The sequence below is a fragment of the Rhinolophus ferrumequinum genome, chromosome 17 (genome assembly GCF_004115265.2).
Source record: "Rhinolophus ferrumequinum isolate MPI-CBG mRhiFer1 chromosome 17, mRhiFer1_v1.p, whole genome shotgun sequence".
Classification (NCBI taxonomy): Eukaryota; Metazoa; Chordata; class Mammalia; order Chiroptera; family Rhinolophidae; genus Rhinolophus; species Rhinolophus ferrumequinum.
In genome coordinates, this window is record NC_046300.1 from 53,772,561 (window position 1) to 53,793,621 (window position 21,061).

The following is a 21,061-nucleotide window of genomic DNA, read 5'->3' on the forward strand; positions in this document are numbered from 1 at the left end:
TAGTGAGCCCTCCAGCTCAGGAAGAATTTAAGTGTGTCTGTCTGAGTGGCTCCTGGGACTTTTGCATTGAAGAAATAAGCTCATGCTCTTATTCCCAATGGCACTTAATTATTTTATTGTAATTGTTTCCTATGGGTCTAGTGGCTTCACTCTTACGAGTGTTTATTAACCGTAAACTTGGTGCCGCATTCTGTGAAGATAAAGCACAAGAGTGCTACGTGGATCCAGGCAAAGGTGTGATCTTAGCAGACGCTGTCGTCAGGAAAGAAGAAGCTCATCCTCAATTTCAATATAGGAAGAGATATAATAATAGGCACATGTAGCACTGAGAAGTGAGGGAGGGTTTACCCACTGGGGGCGGGGGGAATAAGTAGACTAGTTTTGCTTTGAGAAGAAAGCAAATACCAGCGTTTAACAGGTGAACTAATGGCAACTTTCATTTTCTTCCAAATGGGTATCAACTTTTCTCCGTCTCTCTTCAGAGCAATGAAATTCCAGTCGTCTCTTAGAAATCAAATGGATTGCGAAACACGTGCTTTTCTCGGCTCCACATGCACCTGTCCTGCTCCCTTTAAATCTGTGGATACCATCAATGCAGCTAAAATATTCCCCCTGCACCCCCTCCCCACCCCCTCTTGCTCTTACTGTCGCAGAGGAAGGGACGGAAGCTCATCAGTGGCAAATGGCAGTTTCAGCTAAGCAACACCAAGAGCCTGCTTCATACTCGGTGGGGAGCCCTGTGCCTCCTCCTCATGGAAGATGCTCCGTCTTGATTTTCTACAGATGTTTATGAGGAATGTTGTTTTGAGTCACGCAAGAGGCACTGATAGTTTTCCTCCTTCCAGGTTTTCAAATTAATACCACCATATTCTAGAGTCTAGACTCAGTTTCTGTTTTAAAGCGAAAACTGGCTACTCAAACCAAAATGGCATTAGAGGTTTTCAGAGTTGGGGCGTCCAGGTGACATTTTGTTAAAAGCTTCTATGGGCCAATTATTACATATACAGAATTTTGTAATTAGCTGACCTTAGAAATCTCGCTAAAGCACATGTGCCGGTTCATGTGAAATTGTGGTTCAATTTAATTGTTATTTGACCTCCTCTCCTCTCTCTATGTCCTTGATTGTTGCTATTATTTGGTACTTAAAATAATTTCCCCTTGTTGACATATAGATCCATTGACCACACACAAAAATGTCGTGAAGATACTTTGATGGATAAAGTGTTCACTTTCTTAAAATCCTAATATAGCGTGAGACTCTAAAAGACCTACTTTCGGAAGTTACCCTCAGCAGCAGATTTTGCTGAATAGTACTATATGTGTTTAATAATAAAGCTTCTTCTATTGTAAACTATTTCTTGTCGAACTATTTTCTGTGGTGCTGAGGTTACAAAAAATACCGTTTTTCTATCGTTGTTGGTGTTTTTCAGGCCCGCACTTTGAAATGGATGCACTTTTGGAAACCGAGGTGGTTATCTACATCAGAAAAACACCTCATGCCACGCGCCATCAGATGGCTTGGACAAAGCCGTGCGATTTAGATGGGAAAGGGTACGTATTACGTTGTATAAGAGCCAGCTTCCAGTAATAACCATCTGACCCTTGTGATCCTATGTTTGCAATTTTCCTTTTAAAGGATGCAGTAAGCAATGCTGCCAAAGCATATTTTTCTGTCAAGTGTTCACAGATTTATGAGTTGCTGGGCAGATTTTCCGTCTTCAGTGTTAGAATACACAATCATCAAACACTTGCTTTTCTCTTAGAGTAACTTCTCATGCCCACCGTCTCACGGAATACGCCAAACTCCAGGTTTGTGTTTGAAAAGAAAGTCCCCATGTATGATTGCAGGGAAATAGGGGCATGATTTTAACCTTTTTCTAGGTTTTCTTTTGCTTTGGTCTTTTTGCCTTGGGTATGAGGGTCTGCTAATGAAAAGAATAAACACAGCAGCCCATTGCTAACACCAAAACACATTTATTGAGTGCCTGCCGTATGCATATCCCTTTGCTAGCCTCTATTCAGGGACAACTTATACAACATGTACAACATCCTATTTAAAAGACTTTTAAATAGAGTAACAGTTTGGAAATTCCTGGTGGGAAGTAGGTGTGATAGTCTGGTAGCTTCCTCAACTACCAGGTAGGATATCAGCTTGAGGACATCTATTTAGGAAGATGGATTAATCTGAAAAATCATTTCTAAGAAATACCCTGTATCTTTGTACAATTCCTGGATCTCCAGGGAGAGAAGTCCAGATAACTTTGAGCGTTATTTGCTTGGTTAAAATGTAGAACTGAATCCTGGTCTCAATTCCTGCTTCCCCTTCCCTTTCTCTTCTTTCTAAATCAAAGAACAGTTTAACATTAGCAAAGCTGTTGCATAGTGAGTTACCCCCAAACTTAGTTGACGAAAACAACCAACCTTTATTATCTCTCAGTTTCTGAAGGTCAGAAATTCAGGAGGGGTTTAGCTAAGTAGTGTGGCTCAGGGCTCTCAGGAGGTTGTGTTTAGGAGGTGAGTAGCCTTACAGTGGCCTGAAGGCTTGACCATGACTGGAAGATCCACTTTCAAGTTGGCTCCCTCACTTGGCTCTTAGCAGGAGGCCTAAGTTCCTTTCTATGTGAGCCTTTCCAGAATGTCCTTAGGACATGGCAGCTGGCTTTCCCCAGAGCCCCAGTGGTCCAAGAGACAGGGAGAGTAAGAAAGAGGTGAAAGACAGAACAGTGGCTTTTATGAATTAATCTCCAAGGTCACGCAACTTCCTCTTTATTCTATTTGTGAGCAGTGAGTCACTAAGCCCAGCCTCATTCAAGGGGAGGAGAATTACACCCGACCTCTTGAAGGGAGGAGCATCAAACAATTTAGGAACATTGTCGTGCGGGGCGTCCGGCGGGGTCTCTGGTTCCACTCCCCAAATAAGAACGCAGGACATGGTGAGGCCAAAAAGGAACACCCACGGAGCCATAAGTAGGGGAGTCATATCTCTATACTCTCGCTGGCGGCTGGGTTGGAGACACAGGAACCAGGAGCAACACAATTCTCAACCCTCACTGCGCCGCTTGCAGGCTCAGCCACCATCTTCTTGCTAGCTCCCCCTTTTCTGCTAGCCTAGCCACGGCAGTTATATTAGTGCCCAATGGCTCACTGGTTACAGCTGACGGTCAACTAGCCACAGCTGCTGGCCATTTGATCACAGTCGATGGCCATTTACTACCTGAGCCAGCACCTTTCTATGTGAGGCCGAGAGCCTGGAAACTGCTTTTTGGGGCTCTGTCCCCACAAACATGTATTAAAACGACCACAGTTGTACTTGTCATTTAAAGTTTCCAAACATTGTTTCTTCAAGAGTTCTGAATGGCAGTGGTATCTTTCTCTCCTATCGTTAAAGTGCAAGATCTGTTGCTCTAGAAGAACCATATTATCAGCCATTTGCATAAACCTCTGCTTCCAACTGCTATCCTATTACATTGTGGGCAGAATTTGTCTTAGCCAGTGGAGAAATGATAATGTGCTGAGACATTTTGCTGCACTCAGACAGAGCACTTCCCTGTGGTTTTAAGTCTTCCCATCATCATGTTCTCATTACGATGACGATGGTACCACTGAAGAGCAAGTATAAGTGGACTGACATTTATTTTGTGAACATTGAGGAGAGAGAGTCACATCTCTAAAGTTGTGAGCTGCTGAAAGCCCAGAGCTGCGTCTGTCGCCTACTGCTGATCCCTGGGAGTGTCTCTGAAGTTATAATTGCCCTGCCCTAGGCAAGCCAGAAAAGGTGGGGGCTGGGGGTGGAGGGGTCCTCTCTCTCCCAGCCCAGCAGTGCCACACTCTTCCCAGCCTCTTTCCTAGGTCAGAGCTGCCGCTGGGTCTTCCCAGATCCAGAACACTATGGCTCCTCTGAAATCTGACACTACTCCTCAGTTCAGGGGCCAGCTTAAGTTTCTGGAAGGGCGGGGGTAGGATTGGGAGAGTGAGGGGAAGGGCCCAGGTATGGAGTTTACATCCTTTGTCCAACCTAGAGCCCAGCTGGAGGTCTCAGCTGAGGTTACTACCTCAAATGCTGAATATGCTGCTCTCTCCTTGGGAGAGATCACCTGTGGGATGCAGGGAAAGAGCCCACCTCCTGGCTTTTATGGTCTCTGTTCCATCCTGGGATCCCCTGCGTCTCCACTCCACTCCCTTCCCTCTTTCCCTGCTCCCCAATTTGCCCACCTTCAAGTAATCCTCCTATGAGTCTCTTAGCTGTTCTGTGTGATGAGCAGAGAATGCTTTGCTGGGTTATAGACGTTCAGTTTGTGGTAAGCTCCGGAGGAGAACTCAAGAAGTCTGCCTCGCTGCTGCCATTCTGTATTAGTTTTTTAAAAATAGTTTATTTTCATCTTCTAAATACTACATAAGTGTGCAAAAATAATTTGATATCAAAGTGAAGTTTCATTCTTCTTTGTTTTTTTATTTTTATTTTTATTTCATTGGGGACTATTGGGGGACAGTGTGTTTCTCCAGGGCCCATCAGCTCCAAGTAGTTGTCCTTCAATCTAGTTGTGGAGGGCGCAGCTCAGCTCTAAGTCCAGTCACTGTTTTCAATCTTTAGTTGCATGGGGCGCAGCCCACCATCCCATGGTTTGAACCGGCACCTTGTTGTTGAGAGCTGGGCTCTAACCAACTGAACCATTCAGCCACCCCTCCGAAAGCTCAGCAGCAGCTCGTGGTCTTCAAATGTAGTTGTGGAGGGCGTAGCTCATTGGCCCATGTGGGAATCGAACCAGCAACCCTGTTGTTCAGAGCTCATGCTCTAACCAACGGAGGCATCTGACTGCCCATGTATTAGTTTTATGATGATAAGAATATTTCAAGACAACACTGCATTTTGGTGTATAGATTGCCCTGTGATTATTTTCACTTTTTCCCTGTGTGTCTGAATGATAATCTGTCTCCTCAATTGGGCAGAAGCTCTTGGAGTAGAGGCACAATGCCTCCTATCTCATGTGCATGGTTCCCTTTCATTTAGGTTCTCAGTGTTTATCAGTTTCTGGGTGGACACATTTGTAGCCCAGTCTCCTTTCTCTGAGCAATTGAAAAAAATAGAATCTGAGAGACCAAAAGTTGGGATTGACGTGTAAGCTCAGCGAAAATATTGATCGCCAAATTTTATCTTAGACGTCTATACAATCTTCTCTAACCCCCTTTTCCAATAAAGCCCACAAGATTTTAGACGGCCATTCATTCCTGAGACACTCCTGCTAACTCTGGACGTGGCAGATCACTTTCCTTCAAGTGAGGCTGATGATTCCAACAAAGTACGTGGGAGCAGACTGAGTTTGCAATGGGTACCAGTTCATTTTCAGAAGTAGAGGATTGGGGGAGTACTATTGAACAATGAATAATTTTATAATGGAATACTATGGAGCAAAACCACGTATGGGTTCAAAAAATATCATGTTGGAGCTTTTAGAAAAATATGGCGAGCAAAACAGATAGGTCTTTATTTCATGGAACTCACCCCTTTGATGTAGAGAAAAATCATCTCAACAAATATATAATTAAGTGGCATTTTCTCCAATTCCATGACGCCTCATTGTTGACAGGTACTGGCTACAGAAATAGACGCCTTCAAGCTTAAAGGCACCTCATTTCCTATCTTCCTGCATCACTTATTCACTCCCTCATTCATTTACTCAGACAGACAAAATTCAGAATCATCTGCAGCACCTTCAATATAACCGTTCAGGCACTGGGGGAGTACAGGAAGTACCACGTTTGTTCTGACATCTCTCACGAAAATCATCACCCACTAGACATCAGGCTTCTGATCAGTGATGCATATTACCTGGGTTCCAGAGTTTTTCCAGTCCTATTAGTCCTCAACTTAAAATGGCTAAGTTACTTTTTCTTTTGCAATCTTTTAAATAAAAACTGGAACATAGTTTGGAACACATGGATTTTGAATGTACCAAACTTTAGTATGTAGCATTCTTTCCCATCTCCAAATAACTGAGAAATAAGGAAATAAGATTTCCTTCTGTATATGAAACTTTAAATCAAAGTAACAAACATCCCCATTTTCTGACCGATGGGGACTGACCTTGATGGCCACAGCTGGCCTTCTCCAGGTAACGCCCCTGCAGTTGTCATGAGTTAAGTGCTGACAATAGAAATTGCACCATACAGTACCAGTTAAAGAATTCAGAAAAGTTGAGAAAACTTAAGAGGCCCAGAAGTGAAAATACATGTATTATTAGGTGAATAAAAAAATTTCCTAGAAATACTGTATAGAAATACACTTCCTTGGTGAGCTCCAGTAGCTTTCTCTGCTTTGGTAATATTTAAAGACAAGTGGACTCTGGCAGAAGGTCTTACATCATTTTTCCTGCCGAGGTGCATTCTAAGACAGGCATTTTTCAGTAAATGTCCTTGCATGCAATAATTGCTTCTCTGGCGTTGCAGTATAACGCTGCCATTTCCTTTCATCTAAGTCATATATGTTTCGGTATCTGACCACTCAAGCCATTGTAATAAGAGACAGAAAAAGAAATAACTTTGGCCAGTTTCCTGAGATGCTAGAATACATGCTGTCAATTACAGCCGCAGGTTAGGAGAAATCTTTTGAAAGGACAGGGGATCGGTCCCTGAAACCTTATCTGTTTTATTGCAACATGATAGAATATGAACATGATCACATATTCTGTTTTCATCCACTGATTGACTAGGTCTTTGGTCCTAAGTGATAATGACAAATGCAAATACTCAATGACTTACCAACAAGAGAAACAGGGATTTCTTGTCGGGCATCTTACAGAAAGCCCAAAATGCAATTTGAAACTGGAAAAAGGAATTCAAGCAAAATAGAAATTCCCCATGATGCTCTTGGGCCCAGCAGTCATAGCTTTTCATCTCCATCCAAAGGTACGTCTTTCTCTGCACAAGATGAGCAGCTGGCTCACCTCCCAAGGCCCTGACTTCACTGAGCTTGCGCTTTATCCTCGTGCATGGCCTCAGGGATTTCCCTATTTTCGCAAATATAATTTGTCAAGGAATTATTTGGTGTTTCACTAGGAGATTTACTCCACCGGTATGCTGTGTCCCTAAACAACAAGGTGATTTTTTTTAAAAAGTCAAGTAATGGGTCAGCTCAGCAAACAGATCACTTGGGAATGACGTCTGATCCGCATTTATTTAAATTTTGCACGATCAACAAGGGACAGTTCTTTCATTGCTAATATCTTTCAAGGCCTTAAATTCTATACTAGGTGATGTTCTAGGCCCTGGACTTGTGATGGTGAAAAAGACAGATAAATTTCCTTCTCTCATAGTATGTATGTTGGGGGAGATCCACAATAAATGAATTAACAAAAAGAAATGTGGAGGCAGGGATGGAGAGCGTTAGAGAGAGGGAGGGAGGCAGAAGGGGGAGAAGGTGAAGGCTGAGAAGGAAGAGAGGAAGGAAGGAAAAAAAGAAAGGAGGGGAGGAGGGAGGAAGAGGAGGAAAGATAGACCACTGAGGCTTCAACAGGATCTATGACACTGTGGGCCACACGTTGTCCTGCTCACCACACTTCCCCTCCAGTGATGCCCCCAGGACCAAGACAGGATGCTCCCTAAGGGGAACCCAGAACTTTAATGCCTTGAACTGTTTCTCAGAAACACTTTCCAAGTTCTGATAAGTTTGGGAAGTGTTCTGTGCCATGTTCTCCCTCCGCTCTCGGATATTTACAAATCAGTTTAGCAAATTTAAACCACTGAGAATTCTTACCATAAGATAACCCCTTGGCTTTGTTCAGCTCAGAGAATCTGAAATTTATCTTACCACAGAGCGCTTCTTATTTATTTTTAACGTCATTCCTGTTAGGATTCTGTGAAGCAAGCATTCTGCCAATCACAGCTTAGAAACACTGGCTCACACCAATGTCCAGTTCAGATGGAAGACTCCACCTTGCGTGGATCTCCTGGGCCCCTCCCCAACTCTCACGGGACATCTGGGGGCTTCACTATAGTGCTGGGAGTATAGGTTTTTTTACAGTTTTATAAAGTGCTCTTTATTACCAGTTTTTCATGTCAAATTGACCTCATTATTAGGGGTGTTTGATGGTTTTTCAGGTAGTCTAGAGCTGGCTCAGCTCTAAAGTTAGGGTTTTTAAACCAAGCCCCAAGAAAATTTTCATAAAGACATACAAATCTAGAAAGTTAAGGCAACACACTTTTGAAATCCATTTGGAACTACTTGCTGCCTTATTTCACTTAATTAAAATACCATGTCTAAAGAAAATGTACGTAATTTTCTTTGTCAGTATCAAAAAAAAAATGACACTAATTGTAATTTCATATCCTTGGTTAAGTTTATTCCTAGGTGTTTTATTCTTTTTGCTGCAATTGCAAAAGGAATTGCTTTTATTTCTTTTTCTGAGATTTCATTGTTAGTATATAGGAATGCAACAGACTTTTGTACGTTGATTTTGTAGCCGACAACTTTACTGTATTCGTTGATTGTTCCTAATAGCTCTTTGGTGGAGTCTTTAGGGTTTTCTATATACAGCATCATGTCATCTGCAAAGAGTGACAATTTAACTTCTTCATTCCCATTTTGGCTGCCTTTTATTTTTTCTCTTGCCAGATTGCTCTGGCGAGGACTTCTAACACTATGTTGAAGAGCAGAGGTGATAGGGGACAGCCCTGCCGTGTTCCTGAATGTAGAGCGAAGGGCTTCAGTTTTTCTTTGTTATGAGATTAGCTGAGGGTTTGTCATATATGGCCTTTATTATGTTAAGGTATTTTCCTTCTATACCTGTTTTATTAAGTGTTTTAATCATAAATGGATGTGTATCTTGTCAATTGTTTTTTCTGCATCAATTGATATAATATGATTTCTGTCCTTTATTTTGTTTATGTGATGTATCACATTGATGGATTTGCGTATGTTGAAACATCCTTGTGCCCCTGGGATGAACCCTACTTGGTCGTGATGAATAATCTTTTTCATGCATTGCTGCATTCTATTTGCTAGAATTTTAGTTAGGATTTTTGCATCTGTATTTATCAGAGATATTGGTCTGTAGTTTTCTTTTTTTGTGTTGTCCTTGCCAGGTGTTGGTATCAGGGTAATGTTGGCCTCATAAAATGAGTTAGGGAGTATTGTCTCTTCTTCAATTTTTTTGGAAGAGTTTGAGCAGGATTGGTATTAGATCCTCTTTGAAGGTTTGGTAGAATTCACTAGTGAAGCCATCTGGTCCCAGACTTTTGCTTTTGGGAAGGTTTTGGATGACTGATTCAATTTCGTTACTGGTGATCGGTCTGTTTAGATTTTCCAGTTCTTCATGGTTCAGCCTTGGAAGGCTATATGTTTCTAAGAACTTGTCCATTTCTTCTAGGTTATTGAATTGGTGGCATATAGTCCTTCATAGTATTCTTGGATGATCCTTTGTATTTCTGTGGCATCCGTGATAACTTCCCCTCTTTCATTTTTGATTTTGTTTATTCATGTCTTGTCTTTTTTTATCTTAGTGAGTCTAGCCAAGGTTTGGTCAATTTTGTTAATCTTTTCAAAGGACCAGCTCTTTGTCACATTAATTTTTTCTATTGTCTTTTTGTTCTCTATTTCATTTAGTTCTGCTCTGATTTTTATTGTTTCCTTTCTTCTGCTGACCTTGGGTTTCATTTGTTCTTTTTCTAGTTCTTTAAGGTGTAACGTGAGGTTATTTATTTGGGATGTTTCTTGTTTCTTGAGATAGGCTTGTAATAATATAAATTTCCCTCTTAAAACTGCTTTCGCTGCATCAAATTTTGGTAGGATGTATTTTCATTCTCATTTGTTTCTAAGTATCTTTTTATCTCTCCTCTAATTTCTTCTTTGACCAAGTTGTTCTTTAAAAGTATGTTGTTTAATCTCCACATATTTGTGTTTTTCCCTGCTTTCTTTTTGCATTTGCTATCCAATTTCAAAGTCTTGTGATTAGAGAATATGCTTGGTATGATTTCAATCTTCTTAAATTTGCTGAGGTTAGTTTTATGTCCCAATATATGGTCTATCCTTGAGAATGTTCCATGTACACTAGAAAAAAATGCATAGTGTGATGTTTTAGGATGAAGTGCTCTATACATGTCAATTATGTCCATTTCATCTAATGTGTCATTTAGGGCTGCTATTTCATTATTTATTTTCTGTTTGGATGATCTATCCATAGCTGTCAATGATATATTTAGGTCCCCTAGTATACTTGTGTTTTGGTCAATTTCTCCCTTTGGTTCTGTTAGTAGTTGCTTGGTATATTTCGGTGCTCCTTGACTGGGGGCATAAATATTGATGACTGTTGTCTTCTTGTTGTATAGTCCCCTTTACCATTATGAAGTGTCCATCTTTGTCTCTTGTTACCTTTTTCTCCCTGAAGTCTGTTTCATCTGATATCGGTATGGCTACTCCTGATTTTCTCTGGATACCATTTGTTTGGAATGTCAGTTTCCACCCTTTCACTTTGAGTCTATGCTTGTCCTTGTAGCTGCGATGTGTCTCTTGGAGACAGCATATGGTTGCGTTTAGTTTTTTTCATCCAATCTGCTACTCTGGGCCTTTTTATTAGTGAGTTCAATCCACTTACATTTAGGGTGATTATTGGTATGTGAGGATTTCCTGTCATTCTACCTTTGGTTTTCTGGTAAGACTGTGTCTCCATTGTTTCTTTGTCTTTTTGTTGTCTGTTATGTCTGTGTGGTGGTATTCTATGATGTTTCCCTCTGTTTTTTCTTTTATTACATTATATATTTCAGTTCTTAATTTGTTTTTTTTGAGTGGTTACCATTAAGTTTATGTAGAAGAAAGTTTCTTATTTAGAGTATTCCTTTTTCTTCAGCATGCTTACTTTCTCCATTCCCATATTCTTCTTCAGGAGGAGTAAATACAGTAGACTTCAATCTCTCCAGCAGATGTTTTGTGTATATTTGTGTTTTGTTCTTGCCCAAGAAGAGTTGAAGTTGCCTGAATGATGCGGGGATTGCAAGATAAGTTTTCCTCAGTTTTCCTCACTTTACTCCATTCCTTCTCCATCTTGGGTGCCCAGATCTTTCTCTGTCCATTGAGTAAGAAGCAATGAGTCATATCCTCAGATGGGATATAAATACTTATACCTTTTTGCCCAACACTCTACCATCAGCTTTGTCTGGTTGAGAGAGGGAGAGCATTTTTCAGCCTCAGCAGAAGTCATTCTGTAGTGTTTTCTGACACCAGCAGTGAACTCTCAAACATCAGCTGTGTGTTCTAGAATTCGTTTCAATTCTGACACTATCTGCCTAGAGTTAGCACCAGATCCCACAAGGTCAGGGCTCAGTCCCAGAAGACTGCTCCTGTCCCCACCGCCCTGTCTCGACTTCAGATGCCAGTGGAAAGCACCAGGTTGTCACTGATAGTTCTGACCAACTGGCTATAAATTCAGAGGTTCCTCCAAACGCCCTTCTCAGATTTCATAATTCAGTAGAATAACTTACAAAACTCAGGGAAGCACTCTATTGCTAGTAACTATTTATTATAAAGATACAACTCAGAAACAGCAAAATGAAAGAGGTACACAGGGCAAAGTATGGAGAAAGCGACGTGGAGCTTCTGTGACCTGTCTGGACGTCACACTGTCGTAGCATCTCGATGTGTTCACTAACTCTGAAGCACTCCAAACCCTGTCCTGTGGGAGGTTTTAATCGAGGTTTCATTACCTAGGCACAATCGGTTAAATCATTGGCCACTGGTGATTGAACTCCGTCTCCTGCCCTCTCCCCGTCTCAGACGTCAGGTGTTGGGGCTGGAAGTTCCAACCCCCTAATTATGCCTGGCCTTTGGTGAACACCCCCATCCTGAAGCTCTCCAGGGACCCCCACCTACCAGTCATGTCATCAGCATACAAAAGGCATTTTTATCCCTCAAGATTCCAAGGGTTTTAGGAGCCTCGTAGCAGGAACTAGGGACAAAGACCAAATATATGTATATCAGAAATTTATTTATTTCAGGAAGATATGTGGGCATCTGAGCCAACGTGGAGGGTGGCAAGAGAGGAGGCAATTTCATTTACTCGTTTTCTCCCCAACACTCACCCGGCTTCCTTGCACAGGATAGAAGTAAGTTAGAGAAGGAAGCAAGCCAGAATTGTTTTAGTTCATCTCACTGCCCTTATCTTCTGACCCAAAGCAGAGTGTGTCTGGAAACCACTTGAACGTGAAAAATCTTCCTATTGTAGGCAAAATTGAGAGTCGGTCAGAAAAAATCATCAGGAGTAAGAAAGCACTAGAGGCCAGCTGGGTCTCCAGGACCGCCATTCCTGAGCCCTCCACCCCCAAGCACTGCTGGGGTTCCCCCAGCACTCCACCCCCTGAGCCCTCCACCCCCAAGCACTCCAGGACCTCACCTCCTGAGCGCTCCACCCCCAAGCACTCCAGGACCTCACCTCCTGAGCGCAGCTGGAGCTTCAGGACCACCACTGCTGAATCCTCTACTCCCGAGCACAGACCAGGCCCCAGGAACACCACTCCCAAGCCCAGACCGGGCTCCAGGAACACCGCTCCTGAGCACAGATCAGGGTCCAGGAACGCCACTCCTGAACTCAGTCCTGGTTCCAGCACCACCATCCTTAGCTCAGTCTCCGAATGTCACCCTGGGGACTCTCTCTCCAGCCACAGTATCACCAGTAGCAGTGGAAACCCTGATGACATCAAGCGGGGCCTGCGGCGGGTGGCTAGGAGGTGCTTGAACTTTTACAGAAAACTCTTCTGTCTTCCGCTCAAGAAGGGGTACTGCAAACGCAGTCAGGTAAAGCCCCTTTAGAATTTGGAGAGCAAAGGCAGAGCTAGAACAAGACTCCAGGGAGGTCCAGCTGGGCTCCCTGCATTTTAAAGCCTGAACTGGATGAAGCTGAGGTTCAGGGAGCCGGACCACGTGGTGGGGGAGATCGGCCAGAGGTCAGCAGTACAATAAATACACATGGTGTGTCTAAGGAGCCGTGGCGAGAGGACTTGGTCCGATGTACAATGGAGATGTGAACAGCGCCATGACGCCATCTGCATGGAATTCACAGCCATGGTATCCGGCATTGCTGTGGCCTTCAGAAGGACCTCCTTGGAGAACGGCCTGGAGCTCCCTGGGAAACAAGAGGAGGGACCACCTTTGTTGCAGATCCACCTCTTCGGCCCCCAGCTGGGTGCAACTTCAGAGACTGGACTTTTTTCCTGGGGCCCTTCTTCCCTCCCCTGCTCTGTGGGGAGGGGTGGTTCTTGTTAAAGTACCTGGTTTTCCAAACCTTTCAGTCTTGCTTCAGAAAGATGTATTGGGTACTCTTGTTTTGCATCCTCCAGTTTGAAGAGCGCGTAGTGATGTAATAGTTGACCTTACTTGAAACAACTCTGCACTTTTGCATGTTGTATCCTCTTGGTCTTCTGTTCCCTTGGCTTTGAACCCTCAGCTCCCTTGTCCATTTCTCCTTTGTGGCAGGATGGTGTTGCTTGCTAACATAGTACACATGCTGCCTTCTTCCTGTGGATGCTCAATTTTCCATCCTAGGAATTTATGAGTATGGGTCAGTTTAGTTCACTAGTACCCGTTCTGTGCCAGTCCTGGGGACTGAGAGATGAGTAAGATACAGTTTTTGCCCTCAAGAAGATACAATATAGAAAGGAAGGTATCCACAAGAAAATTAAAATTTATAATTCAGTACTACTTGCTACAGTAGAGAGAAAAGCACAGGATACCAGGGAAGCACACAGCTTACGTGGTTAAGCCTGGATGAGACCGAATAGATATCATGGAGGACTTCCTAGAGGAGGTGACAGGAATTGCACATGTAACGTTACCTAGAGAATAATTCATTGTAGTACATGATCAAGAACTGCATCATGTGGTTTAGATACTATATCCTGTAGGAATTCAGGAAGTGGTCATAGGCACCTGGTTGGGTATGAGTTTCCATTAAGATAGTGGAACATGAGTGGGATCTTGAATGATATGGCGTCAATAATTATTTATAATTATCTATAATTATTAATGTTATTAGCTATCATTAACTGATTTTTTGGGGACCTTCTCTGTATCATACAATTAGCCAAACATTTTTTTTAAATTTAAGTTTATTGGGGTGACAATTGTTAGTAAAATTACGTAGATTTCAGGTGTACAATTCTGTATCACATCATCTATAAATCCCATTGTGTGTTCACCACCCAGAGTCAGTTCTCCTTCCATCATGATATATTTGATCCCCTTTACTCTCGTCTACCACCCTTCTTCCCCCTTCCCCTCTGGTAACCACTAAACTATTGTCTGTGTCTATGAGTTTTTGTTTCAAATAGTCTATGAATTATAGCATATGTATAGGTTCTTGTTACCACAATCATAAACAAAATATTACACTATTTCATCACCCACCCCCAAATCTTCCTCTTGCTATCCCTTCATACTCATATCTCCTCCCATCCCTAACTCATTTCAACTTCTGATCTTTTTTCCAACACCATAGTTTTGTCTTTTTGAGAATGCTACATAAATCGAGTTATACAATATGTAATCTTTTAAGACTAAATTCTTTCATTCAGTGAAATGTTTTTGAGGTTCATCCAAGGTATCAATAGTTCATTCCTTTTTATTGCTGACTAGTATTCCATTGTGTGGATGTACTGTAGTTTGTTTATATATTTACTGATGAAGGACATTTGAGTTGTTTCTAGCTTTTGACAATTATGAATAGAGCCACTATACACATTTATATACAAGTGGTTGAGTAATCATAAATTTTCATTCCTCTGTGGTAAATATGTAGGAGTGAGATTCATGGGTCACATGGCAATTGAGTATATAATTTTATTAAAAATGGTCAAATTATTTTTTAGAGTGGCTGTATCATTTTGCATTTCCACCAGCGATGTGTGAGAGTTTCAGTTGCTTCACACGATTACCAACATTTGGAATTATCAGAATTTTTATTTTTATTCTGCTAAATATGTAGTGATATCTCATTTTAGTTTTAATTTGCATTTCCCTAATGACTAATGATATTGAGCACCTTTTTATGTATTTGTCCTCTTTATAGTCTCTTTGATAAAGTATCTGTTCAAGTCTTTTGTTTATTCTCAAGTGGGCTATTCTCTCCCCGTTGAGTTTTATGAGTTTTTTAATATTGTTTTTTTGTTGTCATGTCTAAGAACTCTTTGCCTAAATTCAGATCATGAATGTTTTCTCCTAAAAATTTTATACTTTACATTTAAAGCTATGATGCATTATAGTTAAGTTTTGCATAATGTGTTTGATTTAGATGGAGAGTTATCTGTCTACTCATATTATCTACTGTCTATCAATCTATATCTATCTATCTATCTATCTGTCTATCTATCTATCTATCTATCTATCTATCTATCTATCTATCTATCTATCTATCATCATCTATCTGGCATATGGATGTCCAGTTGTTCCAAAACCATTTTTTGAAAAAAAAAATACACCTTTTTCAATTGAATTGCCTGGCATCGTTGTCAAAAATTAGCTCGCCATACTTGTGTGGTCTATTTTTGGACTCTCTGTTTTGTTGAGTTGAGATTTTTCTGGTTCTTCATGTGCTGAGTCATATTATGTTATTTCCTGGACATTTTGAATATAATATTATGAGACTCTGAGTCTTGTTTAAATCCTATGAGAATATTGATAGGCTTATTCTAGCAGGCATTTAAATTGGTTAGGTTCAGTTTACAAGTTCCAACCAGCCTTCTGGAGATTGTGTCTTCAATGCCAAGTCCTTTCTTTCTTTCTTTCTTTTTTTTTTCCTGTTTTAATACAGTACTGTTAGTGGTAACTATTTATTTATTTACTTATTATTAGTTTCAGGTGTACACAATAAGATAATGATTAGACATTACACACCTCACAAATTTAAACCCCAATAAGTCTACTACCCATCTGACACCATACATAGCTATTACCATAACATGGACTATACTTCCTGTGCTATACTTTACATTCCGTGACCAAATATTCCAAGTCCATTTTTAAAGGCAAGTTGGGACCTGGGTGGTTTTCTATGGTATGTTGTTTAGGGTCAGATCTATGATGAGTCTCTTGGGGTTAGACTAGGATTCATAAACAACTTTATGAGTTTATTTTCCCAAGCTGCTTTTCTCCATGATCTCCTCAGTGCTTTCTGGTTCCCTGTGGCTCCCCTTTCCATCTTCCTTTCAGAAAACTGGGCTTTACTTGTCCCACTCTGCTGTACGTTTCCTGTGAATGCACCGTTCTCCAGGGCCCTGCAGCAGAGCATACAAAAACAAAAACAAACAAACAAGTAGTAACCAGCATTTGTCTCCATAGCCTTGGAAACCACAACTCCTTGCATAAGAGAAGAATCTTTCTCAGAGTTTTAGGTGCTTATAGACCACCATAGCCTGTGGGCAAGAGAATGGAGAAATTCGAGAGGAAATACGAGAAAGAAAACGGGGGCATTTCCCCCACTCTTTCTGACTTGCCCACTCCTAATGCCCAAACTAGAGAGCTTCTTCTGGAGCTCTCTCTGTGCCCTGTTCCCATTTCTGAAGTTTAGATTTCCTTGAGTTCGGGCAGGAGATACTAGGGAAACAAAATGATAAACTCATTTCCATTCTCTGAGGCAGACAAAAATGTCCTCCAATTTCAAGGAGAGTGGAAATGGACTCCACCTGATGTCATGGATCTGGGACCTAAATATTGTTATGGCTTTTTTGGAAAAAAATCTGTCACAGCCAAGTAATTAATCAAGAGTTTCAAAATGGTGGTACTTAGATATTATTTTATAATATGTATTTTCTGGAATAATTCTATAAAATAAAACTTCCCCTCATCAGTGGTTAATCAGTGGTACAGATCAAAAAGGAAAGGCAAAATAAACATTTGAATCTTTCCCTTTATTTGCCAGTTTTCAAAATAATTAGTTCACCAGTATACTCCAGTGATAACCTATTAGAGTTTTTCTTTCTTTTTAAAGAATTATTATATCATGAATTTACACATATTTAATCTATTTAGCTCTATTTTAGTAGATGGATCTGCAGTTGTCGATGCTCAAATTGAGTACAGAACTTTTTAGTGTCATATGACCACCTAGGACAAACTGAGATTTGCCCAGATCACCGTGGGATCAGGTGACGATATATAAGTAAGTGTCCTAGCTGACTGATCTTTTCCTTAAGGTCATATTACCATTACTGGACAGCAAGTGCTCAGGAATGATCAATGTAATCCATCTATTCATTTTTAGTTAGTCATTCACTTATTGAACGAACAAGCATTTGTTGAATATCTGCTATGTGTCAGCCATTGCACTAGGTACAGGGATCTCAACAGCAAATAGAAATAGAGGGAAACAGAGACATTAGTCAAAAAATTACATTAGTCAAAAAATGATAGAAATACATGTGAAATTGTAATGTGACCGGAACTAAAAAAGATAACTTTGAGGGGATATGAAAGTGATCTGGAAGGCCAGGGAAGGCCTCTCTTGGGGAAGATAATTATCTGACAACTGAAGGAGGGGAAGAGGCTGAGCAAGCAAAGGGATAGGATGACAGTAGATGTAATCTTGAATACTTACATGAGCAGATTATACTCTCTCCCCGCCCCTGCTGCCCCTGTTTATTTATTATAATCTGGTCTCATGCCAGCTGTACTTCTCTTAAGCATAAATTAATATCTATCTATCTGTCTATCTATCTATCGATCTATCTATCTATCTATTTATCTATCTATATTTTTTGAAGGCTCCCATTGCTATTTAAAAGAAATTTTCCCCCCTCACTTCCATTTCCTTTCCCCAGTTAATGACACTAATCTCTTCTGGTCACCAGGTTGAGCATACAAAGCATGCTGTTTGAAGAAATAAAGGAACAGATTTTCTATTCTCCCTCTCTAAAAGAAAAATCCATCCAGAGGGTCTTATAAAGATTCCTTATCCTTTCACTGATTTTTCTTTGGGACACTGTTGTGTTTCCTTCAGGAAGACTTCAGGAGCACTTAATTATCTGCCAAACAAGTTGAATCATGTCTCCAAGCTCAGTTTGACTCTATCGGAGCTCACTGAGCAATAGGCCCCAGGGGGCTTGCTTCAACTGTTGGCATTTGCATTGGTTACTCCTGGTAACCAGGCCTTGAGGTAAAGGAAGAGAAAGATTGGATGGTGGTAAAAAACAAACAAATAAACAACAACAACAACAACAAAACACCCAGATACTTGGTTGTTTATCCTGGGAACCATCCCCTTAGACCTGGCCTTTTCAGAGTGGAGAGGCTTGATCAAGAAAGGGCGTGGGAGGAAGAGAAAGAATGGACAAGCACAGTGGCCTTTCACTTTAAATTAGAGGTTTTGGTTGTGACAAGTGCTCCAGGCACCTCTCGGTTGCCCACAACAATCGGGTGTATTCTAAGAGTTCTGAAGCCAGCACTGCGATCTTCTTCGTTTTGTTCCTTCTTTCCCAGTCTCATCCTTTTGCAGCTGCATGCAGGGGTAGGGGATCCCATCTTGGGCTCAACAAGAACATGCTCTTAGCCCAAGTGGCCAGGAGCCGCTCTGTGGGTGCTCGTGATTTACCGCAGGAAAAGCGCTACATTAGGAGCAGAGCCCTTGTGCTGCCTCAAGAATCCTTCTCACCTGCTCAGGTAGTGTTGGTCCCACATTAACTACCACCAGAAAAGCCAACCTTGGTTTGTTGCCCACGGCTACTATGCCACAGTGAAAGACTTACAAACATCCATAGAGTCTTGACCAGAAAGATCTGGCCAGTATTAGAATTTCAAAGAAGAATAAGGAAACTTGGTGACTCTTTTTCCAAACTCAAGGCAGGTAAAGCCAGAGGATTTTATTGCTTTTACAACTGAATATTCCCTGGGTAGATATGGCTTCAGGCATAACATGGCTCAAGTGATATCAGGACCCCTTGATGTCTTTCCTAAGCTATAAAAGAAAATTGGGGTATTGTTACCAGAAGAAGAAGAAATGGTGTTGGGTTGTCACGAAATAATAAATGTTTATTTCATATAATTTAACATACTGAATAGTGTGTCTGGATGGGATTATGTTTTTCTTTCCTCCTGCAGCCTGGCACTTCATGGATAAAGCAATGGAAGGGTATGTTTGTAGTATAACTCCAAGAAAGGGTGGAGATAATGGGGTATACAAGATAGCCTACGAGGAAGTTCGCCTTTCTAGGACAAGATATCAAATTATTTCTTTAAAGCAATCTACCTAGAATCCAGCCAATATAATGGTGTCTTCACTCACTAGCCCTATTTTAATCCTCATGATTTAAAGCTCCTCTCTTCTTAGGAGCAGAACTGGTCGAAAAAAGAATGGCTGCCAACTCACAAAGAGGAAATGGTATTAGGGTAGAGAAAAAGAAGGAGTTGGAAAGAAAGAGGAAGGTTGTGAGGTGGAATAAAATGTGAAGGAGAGGGTCTATAGCTAAAGTGTTGGTCCTGTGGGGATACTCTAAAAACCTTTAGTGAGGCTAAGAGCCAGCTACAAAATGCAAAGGGACAATTCAGAGGCTGGGCACTACTTTCAAAGCCTACCATCCTTTGGAATTAGTAGAGATTGAAATAAAGAAATTATAGCCTTTTCTGCCATCTTGGGGCCTGTGGAGGCCTGCTGGGAACAGGACTTCTAAAATGACAAATATGTCTGAAGGCTGTGGTCCAAGGCCACTGTGCTGGCTGTCAGCGGGCTCTCCGGAACCAGAGAGAGCACACAGCTCTTAAAACTGAAGGTGTTTATGCTCGAGATATAAACTGAATTCTGTCTAGGCAGGAGATGTGCTTATGTGGGCAAGGCCAAGAACAACACAGTGACTCCTGAGGGCAAACCGAACAAAACCAGAGTAATCGGGGGAAAGGGAACTCGTGCTCATGGAAACAGTGGTGTGGTTTGTGCCAAATTCCAAAGCCACCTTCCTGCTGAGGCTACAGGACACAGAATCTGTGTAATGCTCTACTCCTCAAGGATTTAAACTTACTAAAAAGTAAATAAAGTGGATTTGTTGTTTTGTAAAAAAAAAAAAAAAAAAGTTCTGAAACACTCTTTGGGGTTCTGGAGTGTGCATGTGGGTTGTGTGTGTATATACACGTGTATATGTGTGTTGGCCTGGTTGAAGGAAAGAGGGAAGCCGGCAGGTTTCTGAACTTCCCCCTCATGGAAGTTGGGAGGGGAGCAGAGCCCACAGGGTGGACCAATTAGCTGATCATTTTTTTTTCTTTGTAAATGATTGTCCTATTCTCTCTCCTCCAAGATCAGAGTTTCCTATCCTACCACTCAGTAGCTATCTTGGGAGAGGTTAATGTCTCTATAGAGGCCGATATACCTGAGTGGTTACACTCATAGCCTTGGGGTCAGACAGACCCGGACTTGAGACCCTTCTCTACCACATGCTACCCATGTGACCTTGTGCTACCTGTGTGACCTTGAGCATATTATTTCTCCTCACACATAGTAAACTCTTAATAATTGAGAGAGACAATGATGCAGATTTCTATTATCTTTACTAAGTTTGCTTCTGTGGGATTTGGGGACTTGAATCTGAGGGTCAGATTGGAAAAAAAACCCATCTTACTGAAATAGAGAAAAATATTTGGGGTGAGAACCCCAGTATTGCTATTGCCTGGGTATGAGACCACAGGAGCCACTTCACTGGGCTGTGCTTTGCCTTCTGTATCTGAAAGTGTGTTTGTACATGGAGGGTAGAAGCGATGAAAACGAGTGATGCTCCCATCTCACAGGATCGTGTTAGAACCTGGACTGGATCTTGCTGTGCAAATTCCTGCTGGGAACAACGGGAGGGGCAGGGCATCAGAGGGCAGGATATGAAGAGGGTAAAGGAGGAAAAGGGGAGAGGGGATGGTGGCTTGTACTACCAGGTGTCGAGAGTAACACTGCCTTCCCCTCTCTTTGTGTTATTCAGAGCAAGAGGTGAGGCAGCATGGCTGTGAGGGACATCTTGGCGTCCATCCATGTGTGGGATGGGACATCTGTCCCAGCCTCCATGTTTTCCCTCAGGAGTTGAGACCTGCCAGAATGGTGAGCTTCTTTCCTAAGCC

At 41.6% G+C, this 21,061-nt stretch overlaps 1 pseudogene; it reads right to left on the bottom strand.

Moving 5' to 3' along the window:
- Positions 1-609: 609 nt before the first annotated feature.
- On the bottom strand, positions 610-838 carry LOC117037339 (uncharacterized; annotated as a pseudogene).
- Between the last annotated feature and the right edge of the window lie 20,223 nt (positions 839-21,061).